General features: G+C 41.3%; 1 protein-coding gene across 11 annotated transcripts in view; it reads left to right on the top strand.

The window, feature by feature from the left end:
• The window catches only part of rere (arginine-glutamic acid dipeptide repeats), a 384137-nt gene that overhangs the window by 83644 nt on the left and 283383 nt on the right, over window positions 1-17110 (top strand). Inside the window, exon 1 of one of the 11 annotated variants that reach the window (XM_062965660.1) lies at window positions 1440-1798. The exons of 9 other annotated variants lie outside the window; for them this stretch is intronic. The gene's annotated coding sequence lies outside the window, so the exon portion shown is untranslated. Of the gene's footprint in view, window positions 1-1439; window positions 1799-17110 lie in introns of those variants that run through there. One more of the 11 variants, XM_062965671.1, reaches the window with a different exon arrangement.

The raw sequence follows: 17110 nt of genomic DNA, 5'->3' as shown, positions 1-17110 counted from the left end.
GTACTGGTTTTTTGTCTGCTGTGCTTTGAGGAGTTTCTGATTTTTGACTTCAATCAAAGCAGGTTCTTCACTTTGCTTTCCATATTCTGCCAGGGCATGTTCTTCTTCTTTGACTGCTTGTTTTACTTGCAAGAGTCCTCTGCCCCCTGATCTTCTAGGCAGATAGAGCCGGTCAACACCACTGTGAGGGTGCAGTGAATGATGAATGGTCATGAGTTTTCTTGTTTTTCTGTCCAAATTGTCCAGTTCCATCCATGTCCAGTTTATGATGCCAGCAGTATATCTTATGACAGGTATGGCCCAGGTGTTTATGGCCTTGATGGTGTTGCCTCCATTGAGCTTGCTTTTGAGAATTTTTCTGACCCTTTGTGTGTATTCTTTACTGACCACAGTCTTCACATGTTCATGCTTGATGTTGTCCAGCTGTAATATGCCCAGATATTTATAGGCCTCTGGCTGGTAACACTTTATTGTTTGGCCATTGGGCATATTTATGCCCTCACTTTCAATGATTTTTCCCTTCTTCAATGCCACTGTCGAACATTTGTCCAAACCAAACTCCATGCTGATATCAGTGCTAAAAATTCGGACAGTGTTGGTCAGAGACTGGATTTCAGTTTCCGTTTTCCCATATAGCTTCAGGTCATTATTATTATTATTGACACAACGACGTTGTATGACACAGCAAACAAGATAGATATGCTGGATTTCGTTTCACAAAATCACAAGTCGAACTCTTCCCAAGTGTCTAGGACTGTGTGATGTATTTTCGGATGATGCGTGCAGATCCCAGTAAGGTGGCCTTTTGCAGTTGGCAGATCGTAATTTTGTCAATGTCTATTGTTTCCAAATGCTGGCTGAGATCTTTTGGCACGGCACCCAGTGTGCCCATCACCACCGGGACCACCTGCACTGGTTTCTGCCAGAGTCTTTGCAGTTCAATCTTGAGGTCCTGATAGCGGCGGAGTTTTTCCTGTTGTTTTTCTTCAATGCGACTGTCACCTGGGATGGCAACATCAATGATCCAAACCTTGTTCTTTTCCACAACTGTGATGTCTGGTGTGTTGTGTTCCAGAACTTTGTCAGTCTGGATTCGGAAGTCCCACAGTATCTTTGCGTGTTCATTTTCCACAACCTTTGCAGGTTTGTGATCCCACCAGTTCTTAACTGCAGGGAGGTGATACTTGAGGCATTATTATTATTATTATTATTATTATTATTATTATATTGTATTGTATTATAATATTATCAACATTATATGTATATACAATGTATTATATTATTAGTCTAGCATGAGTATTGTATATTGTTATATTCCTTCCCTCCCGCCCCCTTTGCCATTTCCCCGCCCTTCTGCCTTTTCTGTGTGTTTGCTTTGCCTTTCGTAGTGCTGCGTGTGCCTCTTTAAGAGCCATCTGCCCCCCTCACCGGGTCGGAATCCGCGCCGGGTTTTCCTCTCCTCCTTGGCGGCTTGTTGTCTTTGGGAGGCTCTTTCTCTCTCTCGCTGGCTCTTGTCTGGGTTGGAAGCCCAAGCGGCTGGGTCACACGGCGAGGCATGCGGAGGGGGCTGCAGGCCGGGAGCGGGGCGGCCAGGCAGGCGGCTGCCGCTGCTGCTGCTGCTGCTTCCCTGGGCCGGGCAATGCCGCCCATGCCCATGCCGCCCATGCTCCGTCCCTTCCCGGCGCTGCAGTGAAGGAGCGGGCCTCCTTTTGTTCCCCACCCCTCCCTCCTTCTTCCCCTTCCTGCCTTCTTTCCATGAAGCCACTGCTGGAATCGCAGGCCTCCTCTTCCTCTCTGGGTGAGTGAGCAAGCCCAGGCTTTGCTTTTTTGGGACTTTGGGGAGTCTCCTTTCTCTAGGGTTTGTTGATGGGTCTCACAGGAAGGCCACAGAGGCCAGACCTCGAAATAAACTTCCTTTGGTGTTGTTGAAGGCATCCATGGCTTTTCATAGCCGGGATTACTGGGTGGTTGTGAGTTTTGCATGTTCCAGAAGCATTCTCTCCTGACGTTTCGCCCACATCTCTGGCATGCACCCTCAGAGGTTGTTGAGGCAGAAAGAACTCTTGTTTGGGTTGATGTGAGTTTTCCTGGCTGTCTGGTTATGTTCCGGAAGCATTCTCTCCTGACGTTTTGCCCACATCTATGGCAGGCATCCTCAGAGGTTGGGAGGTCTCTTGCTTGGAAATGGGGCAAGTGGAGTTGATATATCTGTGGAAGATCCAGAGTTGTTTGGGTTGCTGTGAGTTTTCTGGCCTGTATTGTCATTTTTCCAGAAGCATTCTCTCCTGATGTTTTGCCCACATCTTTGGCAGGCATCCTCAGAGGTTGTGAGGAATATATGTCCATGTTCCAGAAGTATTCTCTCCTGACATTTCGCCCACATCTATGGCAGGCATCCTCAGAGGTTGTGAGGAATATATGTCCATGTTCCAGAAGTATTCTCTCCTGACATTTCGCCCACATCTATGGCAGGCATCCTCAGAGGTTGTGAGGTCTCTTGCTTGGAAATGGGGCAAGTGGAGTTGATATATCTGTGGAAGATCCAGAGTTGTTTGGGTTGCTGTGAGTTTTCTGGGCTGTATGGTCATTTTTCCAGAAGTATTCCCTCCTGACATTTCGCCCACATCCATGGCAGGCATCCTCAGAGGTTGTGAGGAATATATGTCCATGTTCCAGAAGTATTCTCTCCTGACGTTTTGCCCACATCTATGGCAGGCATCCTCAGAGGTTGTGAGGTCTCTTGGAAACAGGGCAAGTGGGGTTGATAGATCTGTGAAAGATCCAAGGTGGCAGAAAGAACTCTGGTTCAGGTTGTGGTGAGTTTTCCAGCCTGGCTGGTTATGTTCCAGAAGCATTTTCTCCTGACCTTTCGCCCACATCTATGGCAGGCATCCTCAGAGGTTGTCGAGGTCTCATGGAAACTAGAGAAGTGGGGTTGATATATCTGTGGAAGATCCAGAGTTGTTTGAGTTGCTGTGAGTTTTCCAGGCTGTCAGGCCATGTTCCAGAAGCATTCTCTCCTGACGTTTAGCCCACATCTATGGCAGGCATCCTCAGAGGTTGTCTCTTGGAAACGAGGCAAGTGGGGTTGATATATCTGTGGAAGATCCAGGGTGGCAGAAAGAACTCTTGTTTGAGTTGTTGTGAGTTTTCTGTCTGTTGGGGGCAAGTGTGAATGTTGCAATTGATCACCTTAATTAATTAGCATGGAATGGCCTTGCAGCTTCTAAGCCTGGCTGCTCCATGCCTGGGAGAATCCTTTGTTGGAAGGTGATTAGCTAAACCTGATTGTTTCTTGTCTGGAATTCCCCTTGAAAGCCTTCGGCAGCACACTGAAAATAAGTCTGTTTCGCAAGCCTTGTTAAATGCTGATTTGTTATTTTGTAGAGCTTGGGGGTCACGCAAACATTTCTTGGACCCCCATGTGGAAAAGTTTAAGAAGTCCTGCTCTGTCGGTTTCTTGCAAATGCTTCCTAAGAGCGACTCAAAAGCAACAAAACCTCAGTAGACGAAGCGCTTGACTCCCTCCACTTCATTTTGAGAGAGATAATTTCGAGGAAATTTGGATCTGCTTAGGGAGGTGATGTGAAGGCTTTTCTTTACAGAGGAATGGATTTGCGGTCCTGGATTGTGTTAACAACAACAACAACAACAAAAAAGAGTGTACTGGGTGCTGTTTTTGACTGTTTCTGGGTGGCACTTCAAGTGCTGAAGGAGACTTGGAAAGTGTGTACGCTGGAATGCCTTTTATGTTTTCTAATTGGGGCCCGGCTGGCTCTGCCGAAAAGGCCCTTTTATAATATTTACTCAACCTTGTTCTCAGTTGATGTGACAGAGAGACCCGTTCCACCACTTCTTGTTTCCTGAGACAGAAACCAGCTCTGCTTTTGTTCTGTGGCGGAGATTGTGTCTTAAGCATCTCTGGAGGGCATGTGGCCTTGCCCTGCATAGTGTGTGTGTGTGTGTGTGTCAGAGAGCATGCTTTGCATGGCCTTTGAGCCCTGTGTCTTTTGTAAATTACATGTGACAGTTGATAAAGGCCTCCATCCACTGGGGATGTCTCATGGAGGGAAATGGAGTTTGGAGCCCATTTCTCTATGTGCGAGTTTGCTAGGAAATCTAATTTATTTTCTCTTGCCTGAGTACAGTTTCTTTACCTTTTGAAGAGTGAGAACACAATGTAGAGCTAGTTATACTCTATCATAGAGCTGCATATTTTTTGGAAGCAGGATTTGAAGCTGGGTTGCTGTGAGTTTTCCAATCTATTCCCATCCCAATTTGCACTTCCAAGAATTTGCAGCCCTTTATCAGTCACCTCGTGTTTACAATATTTATATGGGGCGCCTTACCCAGTCTACTTTTACAACCTCTCCGTTTTAATCCATGTTTTTATTAGTTCTTGTCATTTGTTTTTATTGGCTAATGTTTCAATCTATATATATAAAAGAGTGATGGCATCACAGCGACCCACAAAACAACAAAACTACAGGCCCTCCAACCTCGAAATTTGACAACACAACCCATCATCCACGGCTCTAGGTTGATACAACAAAAAGAAAAGAAAAATAAAGTCCTAATTAGAGAGAGAGGAATAATTGCTTTTATCCAATTGCTGCCAGTTAGAAGGCTAAGCTCCTTCAACTTGGTCTCCTAGCAACCCAATAAAAAATAATAAAAAACACTAAAAATTAATACAATAAAATACCATAATAACAGAAAATAACTAAAAATAATACAAGAAAATAATAAAATATAATAAATAAAAAGATAACTTACAATAAAATTAATTAAAAATACAAATGACGTCAAATTAAAATTACAGAACAATTTTTAACCAATACCACCACCACTTTGCCACAGCAACGCGTGGTTGGGCACAGCTAGTTTTTTATAATTGTGCATGTCTTTTGTCTATTGTTGTGTTTTATATGGCTATTGTTTTAATTCGGGCTTGGCCCCATGTAAGCCGCCCTGAGTCCCCTTTGCGGAGATAGTGGCAGGGTATAAAAATAAAGTTATTTTATTATTATTGATTAGCATTGAAAAGCCTTGCAGCGTCAAGATCTGGCTGCTTCCTGCCTGGGGGAATCCTTATTAGGGAGCTGGCCCTGATTGATTGTTGTTTGGAATTTATCTGTTATATATTTTTAAAATTTATTTGCAACATTTATATCCCGCCTTTCACACCCCGAATGGGACTCAGGGCGGCTTACAAGTTATGTGTTCATACAATATATTATTCATATTATATAAGCATTATATATTACTACTAGCTTTGCCTGGCCACGCGTTGCTGTGGCTTATGGGAATTCTTTGTTGGCCAGGTTGAATAGCAGTGAATAGCCTTGCAGCCTGAAAGCCTGGCTGTTTTCTGGAGTACCTGGAGCTTTTTGTTGTATGAAAGTAGAGGCATGGATGAGGGGTTGTGCTGCCAAGTTTAGTGTTTCTGGGATGTGTAGTTTTGTTGTTTTGTCCTAGGCCGAAATTTCATTACTCTTTTATATATATAGATATTGTACTATACAACTATACTGCAATATAATTAGTAATATTACATGTAATATCTAATATACAATTATAATAGTGTATTATTATTATATTGTATTACATTATAATATTATTAATATTATATGTGTATACAATATAATATATCAACATCCGGGCGTCCCCTGGGCAACATCCTAGCAGACGGCGAATTCTCTCACACCAGTAGTGACTTGCAGTTTTTCAAGTCGCTCCTGACACGAATTTTTTTTTTTACAAGTTTAGCATAATATTAGTATTACAGTAGAGTCTCACTTATCCAACATAAATGGGCCGGCAGAAGCTTGGATAAGCGAATGTCTTGGATAATAAGGAGGGATTAAGGAAAAGCCTATTAAACATCAAAGTAGGTTATGATTTTACAAATTAAGCACCCAAACATCATGTTATACAACAAATTTGATAGAAAAAGTAGTTCAATACGCAGTAATGTTATGTTGTAATTACTGTATTTACGAATTTAGCACCAAAATATCACGATATATTGGAAACATTGACTACAAAAATGCCTTGGATAATCCAGAACGTTGGATAAGGATAAGTATCCTGTATTTATTATGGTCTTACCTTTTATGTGTTTTTAATGTAATTTTTTATCTTGTATTGTTGTTTTAATTGATATATTGCATTACTGTTTTATCTGTTTTATATTGTGATTGTATTATGTTGCTTATATTTTGTCCTTATGTTGTTTGGGCCTCTGCCCCATGTAAGCCGCCCCGGGTCCCCACGGGGAGATGGTGGCAGGGTATAAATAAAGTTTTTTATTATTATTATTATTATTATTATTATTATTATTATTATTATTATTATTATTAGTGAGGCTTGGATAAGTGAGACTCTACTGTATCTTTTTATTTTTGAATTTGACCCGTAGCTGCTGCGTTTCCCACCCTCGTCTTATACTCGAGTCAATAAGTTTTCCCAGTTTTGGTGGTAAAATTAGGTGCCTCGGCTTATATTCAGGTCGGCTTATACTTGAGTATATACGGTATATTGTTAAATTGACACAGGAGACATGTTGGAATGATGTCTTTCTACCCCTGCTTCTTATTGAGTGTTGTTCTTTATTTACTGTCCTGATTTTAGGATTTTATAAATAATACTGATAGATTTTGTTCATTTTCATGCTTTAAAGACTAAGAGGCATAATTTGAATCAATCTTGAATCAGTCACCTCCAGGATCTGCAATTTTGGGTGGGTGGGCATACTGTAGTCTAAATATGGTTTCAAACAAGTAGAGCAGCCCAGTAAAATTACAGTGTGCTGACAGTTTTGTGTGTGTGTGTTGTTGTATGTTTTCCGGGCTGTATGGCCATGTTCCAGAAGCATTCACTCCTGACGTTACGCCCACATCTATGGCAGGCATCCTCAGAGGTTGTGAGGTCTGTTGGAAACTAGGCAAATGGACTTTATATATCTGTGGGTGGGAGAAAGAACTCTTTGTCAGTCCTTTGTAGGGAGGTGTTAGCTGCCCCTGATTGTTTCTTGTTTGCAATTACCCTGTTTTTTTAGTGTTGTTCTTTATTTACTGTCCTAATTTTATGTTTTTTTTTTAAATACTGGTAGCCAAGTTGTGTTCATTTTCATGTTTTAAAGACTAAGGGGCATAATTGGAGTGTGAATCTTATGAATCTATGATTCTATGATTCTATGAGTGTAAATGCATCAATCTTGGTTGAGTCACCTCCAGGCTCTGCAATTTTGGGTGGGTGGGCATATTGTTGAAATATGGTTTCAAACAAGTAGAGCAGCCCAGTAAAATTACAGTGTGCTGACAGTTTTTATGTGTGTGTTGTTGTATGTGTTCCGGGCTGTATGGCCATGTTCCAGAAGTATTCTCTCCTGACGTTTTACCCACATCTATGGCAGGCATCTTCAGAGGTTGTGAGTTTTTTTTTTGTGCATCCTTAACAACAACTTGAAAATGATGATGCATTGATTTGACTCCACTATTGCTTTCTTTCCCACTCTGCTCTGCCCCTCCCTGAATGTTTTAGCTATTTCATAATATATGCACGGGGCTCGTAAAGTGTGTGTTTGTGTCTTTGGAGTCCAGTGCTTATTGTTTCTCCTGTGCTTGGCGGGCAGTTCTTCCAATGTTATTTGATCTGGCGGCAGGATAGAATTGACTAGGATTACAGTGTGGCTTTTCTCTCGCTTCTCCCCACGGCTGCTGAAAGTTGATGCATCAGCGGGTGTTGTTTAGTAGCATATTTTTAAGCCCTCAAACTGTGTGTGTGTGTGTGTTTGTGTGTGTGTGCGTTCCCTTTTAAGCCGGATTCTTGAGTGGGAGGCCCTTGCCTTGTTCTGTGGTTAGCATTTATGAATTGAGGCGAGGGCTGACGTAATCTCTCCCTCTCGCCACTTCCTTTGTGTGCTTTTCTCCGAGTTTATAGTGTGCGGCTGGATTTGTGTGTGTGTGTGTGTTTGTACTTGAGACGGAGACAGTTGTTTCTCTCACGCTTCCGTAACCTTTTCGTCGTCGGCTGTTGCCTTTCTGTAACCGGTGGACTTGTTTCTTAAATTAAGCATTATTTTTTGTAGAAAAGGAAATGCTTGTCAGCCGGGTTTGGCGAAATCGCTCACATCCCTTTTATTTTAATTAACGTAACAATGTGTTGTCGAAGGCTTTCATGGCCGGGATCACAGGGTTGTTGTATGTCTTTCGGGCTGTGTGGCCATGTTCCAGAAGCATTCTCTCCTGACGTTTTGCCCACATCTATGGCAGGCATCCTCAGAGGTTGTGAGGAATATATGTCCATGTTCCAGAAGTATTCTCTCCTGACGTTTCGCCCACATCTATGGCAGGCATCCTCAGAGGTTGTGAGGAATATATCTCCATGTTCCAGAAGTATTCTCTCCTGACGTTTCACCCACATCTATGGCAGGCATCCTCAGAGGTTGTGAGGAATATATGTCCATGTTCCAGAAGTATTCTCTCCTGACGTTTCGCCCACATCTATGGCAGGCATCCTCAGAGGTTGTGAGGAATATATGTCCATGTTCCAGAAGTATTCTCTCCTGACGTTTCGCCCACATCTATGGCAGGCATCCTCAGAGGTTGTGAGGAATATATGTCCATGTTCCAGAAGCATTCTCTCCTGACATTTCGCCCACATCTATGGCAGGCATCCTCAGAGGTTGTGAGGAATATATGTCCATGTTCCAGAAGCATTCTCTCCTGACGTTTCGCCCACATCTATGGCAGGCATCCTCAGAGGTTGTGAGGAATATATGTCCATGTTCCAGAAGTATTCTCTCCTGACGTTTCACCCACATCTATGGCAGGCATCCTCAGAGGTTGTGAGGAATATATCTCCATGTTCCAGAAGTATTCTCTCCTGACGTTTCGCCCACATCTATGGCAGGCATCCTCAGAGGTTGTGAGGAATATATGTCCATGTTCCAGAAGCATTCTCTCCTGACGTTTCGCCCACATTTATGGCAGGCATCCTCAGAGGTTGTGAGGAATATATGTCCATGTTCCAGAAGTATTCTCTCCTGACGTTTCGCCCACAATGCCTACAGCTGTTGTGTCAGAATGCATAGTATAGTTTCTGCATTTGTGATTCTTTCCACCTCTCCTGCCTTTCTTCCTTTGCTCGTGTCTTTCAAAAATTATTGTGTGGGATAACACATGCTTTTTTTTTTTGTTCCTTGTTTTGATAGCCGATGGCTGTGTTTGTGATGTGTGACAAGGGTGGAATGTGCAAAAGGATTTGAAATCTATCTCTGTCCTTTTTGCAAATGTATTTCCTTGTCGAGCTTACCATTATGCTGCATGGCCACTTGAGCAATGCCACGGTGGTAAGTAGGTGAGTAAAACAGGTCTGGCAGGCGCATGCTGTCCTTGGGCAATTGCCAGGGTCCCTCTTGAAAAAACAAACATCCTGGCCGTCTGCTTAGTGTTGGATGTCCGGGTGGCATGAGCTGCAGGAAATCAAAATGGTGGCTTCCATTTACACACTTGCCATCACCTGGACACTTCTGCAGGATGTTTGCTGGGGATTCCTAAAGCCCACAAGCCATACTTTTGCAGCAGAAAAACACAGCAAAGTATTGAATTTAAACCTAAAGGGTAGCTTGAAGCCCATTAGGCATGTAATCTGTTTACAAAATTGTATTGCACTTTATCATTGTTCCTCACTCTGTATGTTTTAGCACTTTAATGTATTTTCGGACGATGCGCGCAGATCCCATTTAATTCCATTAAAGTGCTAAAACATATAGAGTGAGGAACAATGATAAAGTGCAATACAATTTTGTAAACAGAATACATGTCTAATAATAATAATAATAATCAAAAATCAGAAACTCCTCAAAGCACAGCAGCCAAAAAACCAGTACAAGAAAACCGCACTACAAACTAGAGCTGACAGCTGGCACAACAAAACATCGCATGGGAAGTTCCTTGACAAAATTGAAGGAAAAGCTGATAAGGAGAAGACCTTATTGTATTGCACTTTATCATTTTCCCTCACTCTTTATGTTTTAGTACTTTAATGGAACCATTCGCTCCTTCTTCCCTTACTCGTCCTGATTTTACCTATGGACCCTCTTGGAGTTTTGCTTTAGTCACCCTCTGTTGTATGTAGCAATATTGCTCAGGTTTTTAAAGTTACTGTTATGTTTACTGTTTATACGTTACTGTTTTACTGTTTTAAATTGCTGTTTGTATGCAAAGTTATGTTGCTGTTGTTTGGACTCGTCCCTGTGTAAGCCACCCCGAGTCCCTTTGGCGAGATGGAGGCAGGATGCAAGAATTACATTATTGTTATTATTATTATTGACACAATGACATTGTATGACACAGCAAACAAGATAGATATGCTGGATTTCGTATCACAAAATCACAAGTCGAACACTTCCCAAGCGTTTAGGACTGTGTGATGTGTTGTTGTTGTTGTTGTTGTTGTTGTTGTTGTTACTATTATTATTATTTTACCATATGTACAGAGTTGGAGCAGTTGCTTTTTATAGAAAAACTCCCGTATTAAACAAATGGCTAAGCTGAGAGTTGCATTCCTGAAAACTATCTGTTGCAAAGTTTTTTGGCCTGTATGGCATATATTCCAGTAGCATTCCCTCCTGACGTTTCGCCCACATCTATGACAGGCATCCTTAGAGGTTGTGAGGTCTGTTGGAAAGTAGGCAAGTGGAGTTTAATAATAATAATAATAATAATAATAATAATAATAATAATAATAATAATAATAACTTTATTTTTGTACCCCGCCTCCATCTCCCCGGGGGAACTTGGGGCGGCTAACATAGGGCCAAAGCCCTGTTACTTACAACAAACTGAAATAAAATACAGTACATAATATATTTATATATTTGTGGAGTGTCCAGGGTTACCTTACCACCAGAGCAGTACCTATTGATCTACTCACACTCTGGGGGTTGGTGCTCATCTCCATTTCTAAGCCGAAGAGCCAGCGTTGTCTGTTTGAGGCAATTGACTAATTGATTAGCATTGAATGGCCTTGCAGCTTCTGAGCTTGGCTGCTCCCTGCCTGGGGCAATCTTTTATTGGGAGGTGATTAGTTGGACCTGATTGTTTCTTGTCTGGAATTCCCTTTTTTTTTTAGTGTTCTTTATTTACTGTCCTGATTTTATTTTATTTTTTTAAATATTGATAGCCAGATTTTGTTCATTTTCATTTTTCCCTCCTTAGTGTTGAAATGGCTAAGTTTTGAAGCTATTGCAAAGTTTTCCTATGAACAGCGTTAGCTCTTTGAGACATAGCAAGGTGTTCTCAGTAGTGGCATTGAAGTCAAATTCCCTCTCCTGGGAGGCCTTGTTTGCTTTTTCTGGCCTGACTCCTTTGATGCCAAATCACATCGGTATGTTTTGGGCTTTCTGAAGCGGATGTCGAATGCAATGTTTTTTGAGCGGAATATTGTTTCTGCTAACATATGTTGGCTCAGTTGGCATCTGTCAGTGGCTGTTGATTGTTGTGGGGTTGCAAGTCTCCGAGGATTCAAAGAGTGGTTCTCAATTTGTAAAACAAATTTTCCTTTTGTTAGATCTGGTAGCTTAGCGATTTGAGGGTTGGCCTGGGAGATCCGAGTTCAAGTTAACTACTGAGCTATGAGAACTTGTGCATGTGATCTTGGATCCGCTTGCTTTTGATGATATCTCGGTGTTTGTGTGAATAATGCAGGGAGGAGACAAGCCGTATTCACTGCCTAGACTGCATCCAAGCAAGGATATACTATAAAAGTAACATATACATGAATCTGCCTTTAGAAGAGGGTTGTTAAGAGTAAAAAGTAGTGGTATGGTAAGAATTTGGCCCTGGCAATATTATGTAAAGCTCATCTTCATTTCTGAGCCGAAGAGCCAGCATTGTCCGTAGACACCTCCAAGCTCATATGACCATTGACATGACTGCATGGAGCACCGTTACTTTACCACCAGAGCAGTACCTATTGATCTACTCACACTCTGGGGGGTTGGTGCTCATCTCCATTTCTGAGCCGAAGAGCCAGTGTTGTCCATAGACACCTCCAAAGTCATGTGACCATTGACATGACTGCATGGATCACTGTTACCTTCCTACCGGAGCAGTACCTATTGATCTACTCACACTCTGGGGGTTGGTGTTCATCTCCATTTCCAAGCTGAAGAGTTGGGGTTGTCCGTAGACACCTCCAAGCTCATATAACCATTGACATGACTGCATGGAGCACCGTTACTTTACCACCAGAGCAGTACCTATTGATCTACTCACACTCTGGGGGGTTGGTGCTCATCTCCATTTCTGAGCCGAAGAGCCGGTGTTGTCCATAGACACCTCCAAAGTCATGTGACCATTGACATGACTGCATGGAGCGCTGTTACCTTCCTACCGGAGCAGTACCTATTGATCTACTCACACTCTGGGGGTTGGTGTTCATCTCCATTTCCAAGCTGAAGAGTTGGGGTTGTCCGTAGACACCTCCAAGCTCATATGACTATTGACATGACTGCATGGAGCGCCATTACCTTACCACCAGAGCAGTACCTATTGATCTACTCACACTCTGGGGGTTGATACTCATCTCCATTTCTGAGCCGAAGAGCCGGCGTTGTCTGTAGACATCTCCAAGCTCTGGTGATCATTGGCATGACTGCATGGAGCGCCATTACCTTCCCGCCAGAGCAGTACTTATTGATCTACTCACTAGGTTGACAGAAGCTGGGGCTAACAGAAGGTGCTCACTCTGCTCCCTGGATTCGAACCTGCGACCTTTTCCTAAAGAGACTGTTAAAGATGTGATTAAGGCAAGTGTTTTAAACAGCCGAGAGAGTAGGAGAGAGGGAACACTCTCTCTGTATGCTTAGATGGAGGAATTGATTTTCTCTTTCTGCTTTTACATGGTTTTTCTGATGAGACTTCCTTTAGTTTGAACCTTTTTGTGCAATAAGAAGACAACAATACCGCAAGACTGATCTGCTTTAAAAGATATTTTTGCTTGTATTCTGTGATTAAGGGCCTGCCGTTCAAAGGACGGATGAATTTTGCAGCCATACTTTCACCATGCCATTCTCTGGGGCCAAACCTAAGTTGTTCTAATGTGACTGCACTCAATTGCTTGGTTAGGAACCTCTTGTGGCTCTCCACCTTCTGCGTGACCCAGCCTCAAAGCAAATGTTGCCTTTTATGTCTTCTGGAAAGCAGCTAAAGTCGTGGTGTGATAAGGGCATATTTGCTGTGAAGGGGAGCGTCAGGGAGGGGGACGGCCAGTCAGTCAAAGCCACAAAACCCGACATGCATGAAATGTGTTTGTACATACAGCTAATGCCGTGGCTTGACTGGAGACCTGATTAATTGGTAGCAAGTAGCAGAGAAGCAGAGCTGATGGAAGCAAATGCCATGGTAGGATAGTTATTTGGAGAAATAATGTATGGGTTGAAAAGACTCTCACGGGGACCAGAAAGGTTGTTCTTTCCTGTTGGCTGTAAGTGTAGAAAATGGGATTTATATATCTAGCCCTTAGATACTCAGAGATATGGGAGGTAGTCCAATCGCTCCCACTGGGGCAGGGATGATGGCATATATGGCCCTCTAGATCAGAACTTTCCAAACATTTCATGTTGGTGACACACTTTTTAGATAGGCATCATTTTGCAGACTCAGTTTTACTACCAAACTTGGGGTTAAACCAACTGCTCATAAGATATAGGACAATGATGGGCAACCTTTTGTGCTTGGTGTGTCAAAATTCACAAAAAAAATAACAACCTAGCATGACTTGGGTGGTGTGTCACTTCAAGAAAAAAACCATAATTTCGCAATATGTATAGTTTAAATAACAAAAAATGTATAATCTATATATATAAAAGGGTAATGAAATTTTGGCCTAGGACAAAACAACAAAACTAAACACCCCACAACCTCGAAAATTGACAGCACAACCCCTCATCCACGCCTCTACGTTCATATAACAAAAAGAAAAGAAAAATAAAGTCCTAATTAGAGGAATAATTGTTTTTATCCAATTGCTGCCAGTTAGAAGGCTAAGCTCTGCCCACTTGGTCTCCTAGCAACCCACTCAGCCCAGGGGACAGGCAGAAGTTCGAAAACATGCCAATGTGAGTAGATCAATAGGTACTGCTCCAGCAGGAAGGTAACGGCGCTTCATGCAGTCATGCCAATGGCCACATGACCTTGGAGGAGTCTACGGACAATGCCAACTCTTCGGTTTAGAAATGGAGATGAGCACCAACCCCCAGAGTCAGACACGACTGGACTTAATGTCAGGGGAAAACCTTTACCCTTTACCTTAACTACCACCAATTCCTCAATACTTTATTTCCCAGACCACCATACTTCGCCACAGCAACGCATGGCTGGGCACAGCTAGTTGTAATATATAACTGTATTTAATAAATCAAAAACTATTTACTACCATTATTTCCATGTACAACAATCTATGGTACCTCTTGCAGTTTCCATGCTGATTTCTCTCTATTCTAGTTTCAATGTAGTCATGAATAATAAATAATATAATAATAATATAATAGTAATAATATAATAATATACTACATTAATAATAGAATAATAATAGAATGATATAATGATAATGTAATGTGCATAATTCCCATGGAGTAAACAACAAAACCACAGGACCAACTGATCCTCAGTTGTTTACTCCATGGGAATTATGCACATTACATTCTATTATTATTCCATTATTATTGTAGTTTATTATATTATTACTATTATATTATTATTATATTATTCATTATTCATGACTACATTGAAACTAGAATAGATAGAAATTAGCGTGGAAACGGCAAGAGGTACCACAGATTGTTGTACATGGAAATAATGGTAGTACAATAGAGCCTCACTTATCCAACACTCGCTTATCCAACGTTCTGGATTATCAACGCATTTTTGTAGTCAATGTTTTCAATACATTGTGATATTTTGGTGCTAAATTTGTAAATACAGTAATTACTACATAGCATTACTGCATATTGAACTACTTTTTCCGTCAAATTTGTTGTATAACATGATACTTTGGTGCTTAATTTGTCAAATCATAACTTAATTTGATGTTTAATAGGCTTTTCCTTAATGCCTCCTTATTATCCAAGAAATTCGCTTATCTAACATTCTGCTGGCCCGTTTATGTTGGATAAGTGAGACTCTACTGTAAATAGTTTTTGATTTATTAAATACAGTTATATATTACAACTAGCTGTGCCCGGCCATGCGTTGCTGTGGCTAGGACTTATTTTTTCTTTTTCTTTTTGTTGTATGAACGTAGAGGCGTGGATGGGAGGTTTTGCTGTCAATTTTCGAGGTTGTGGGGCGTTTAGTTTAGTTGCTTTGTCCGGTGCCGTGATTCCATTGCCCTTTTATATATATAGATAGCTATGCCTGGCCACGCGTTGCTGTGGCTAGGACTTAATTTTTCTTTTCTTTTTGTTGTATGAACGTAGAGGCGTGGATGGGAGGTTTTGCTGTCAATTTTCGAGGTTGTGGGGCGTTTAGTTTAGTTGCTTTGTCCGGTGCCGTGATTCCATTACCCTTTTATATATATATATATATATATAGAGAGAGAGAGAGAGATAGATAGCTATGCCTGGCCACGCGTTGCTGTGGCTAGGACTTAATTTTTCTTTTCTTTTTGTTGTATGAACGTAGAGGCGTGGATGGGAGGTTGTGCTGTCAATTCTCAAGTTTGTGGGGCGTTTAGTTTAATTGTTTTGTCCAGTGCCGTGATTCCGTTACCCTTTTATATATATAGATTATATATTTTTGTTATTTAAACTATACATATTGCGAAATTATGGGTTTTTTTCTCTAAGTGACACATCACCCCAGTCATGCTAGGTTTTTTGGTGAACTTTGACACACCAAGCACAAAAAGTTGCCCATCATTGTACTAGAGCTTCTGATGTAGCTTCAAATAGTATGTAACATAGATATCTCTCTACAATGTGTATCATGGGCCTTTTTACTTCGGCCTCTATTTTGCTTCACTAGATCTTGTCAAACTGTTCTTGCTCATCATTGTGAGTACATTCATTTAGAGTCATAGGAAGTTACCTTACACTAGGCCAGAATATATGTCCGTCTATTTCAGAATTGTCTGCTGTGACTTTGGCAGCAACTCTTCAAGGCTCATATCACAGCCCATTTCATACCATATCTATTGTTTTGTTCTTTCAACTAGCAATGTGAATGGTTGACTCTGGAGCAGTGGTTCTCAACCTGTGGGTCCCGAGATGTCTTGGCCTTCAACATTCCATATCCGTATGATAAAATAGCATCACAATGAATTGTGAATAAAGGGGAATATTCTGCCTCACTTTGTAGGGCAATCAAAAGCATACAGTTCATCAGCTGTGCACTTGGACCCTTGCTGGCAAAATGTAAGCTTGCAGCCAGCATTTGGTGTACCCTGAACACAATAAATAAGTGCTACGTGTTTGACAAGCAGATTTCAAGCACAATGCCTCCTGGAGATGCCTTTTGCCTTGTTGACAGGTGTCTTCGCTCTCTGCCCATCATGTTATTTAGTGAGAATGTAAAAACGTTGGCTAATAATAGTGTCGTCCTCAGGCCATATCCTGCTGGCAAACCCCAGCAAGAATTTCAAGCAGGATCATATGTGTGGCAAACTGCTGCCGGGCCTGGACTAGACCGTTGTCTTTTTTTTACTATGGAAGTGTAACACGCGTTTATTTTGTAATATGCATATTTAGTAATCAAGTAGTAAAGGACTGTCTGGCATGAACATTTACTTTTTCACTTGTGCCTTTTTGTTGTATGAGCTGACAAGATTTGGGTTATATATTATATATTACATTACCAATAATATTGCTATATAGTGGTATAGTACAATATAGTAATATATAATGCTTATATTGTGCAGTGCTAATAATTTAATATATTGTATGTACATATAACTTGTTGCCCTGAGTCCCCTTTGGGGTGAGAAGGGCGGGATCTAAATGTTGCTAATAAATAAATAATACAATATAATAATAATAATAATAATAATAATAATAATAATATATATTACATTACCAATAATATTACTATATAGTGGTATAGTA

This window comes from Anolis carolinensis, unplaced genomic scaffold, assembly GCF_035594765.1.
Source record: "Anolis carolinensis isolate JA03-04 unplaced genomic scaffold, rAnoCar3.1.pri scaffold_15, whole genome shotgun sequence".
Taxonomy (NCBI): domain Eukaryota; kingdom Metazoa; phylum Chordata; class Lepidosauria; order Squamata; family Dactyloidae; genus Anolis; species Anolis carolinensis.
This window is presented reverse-complemented; position numbering and strand designations above follow the sequence as displayed.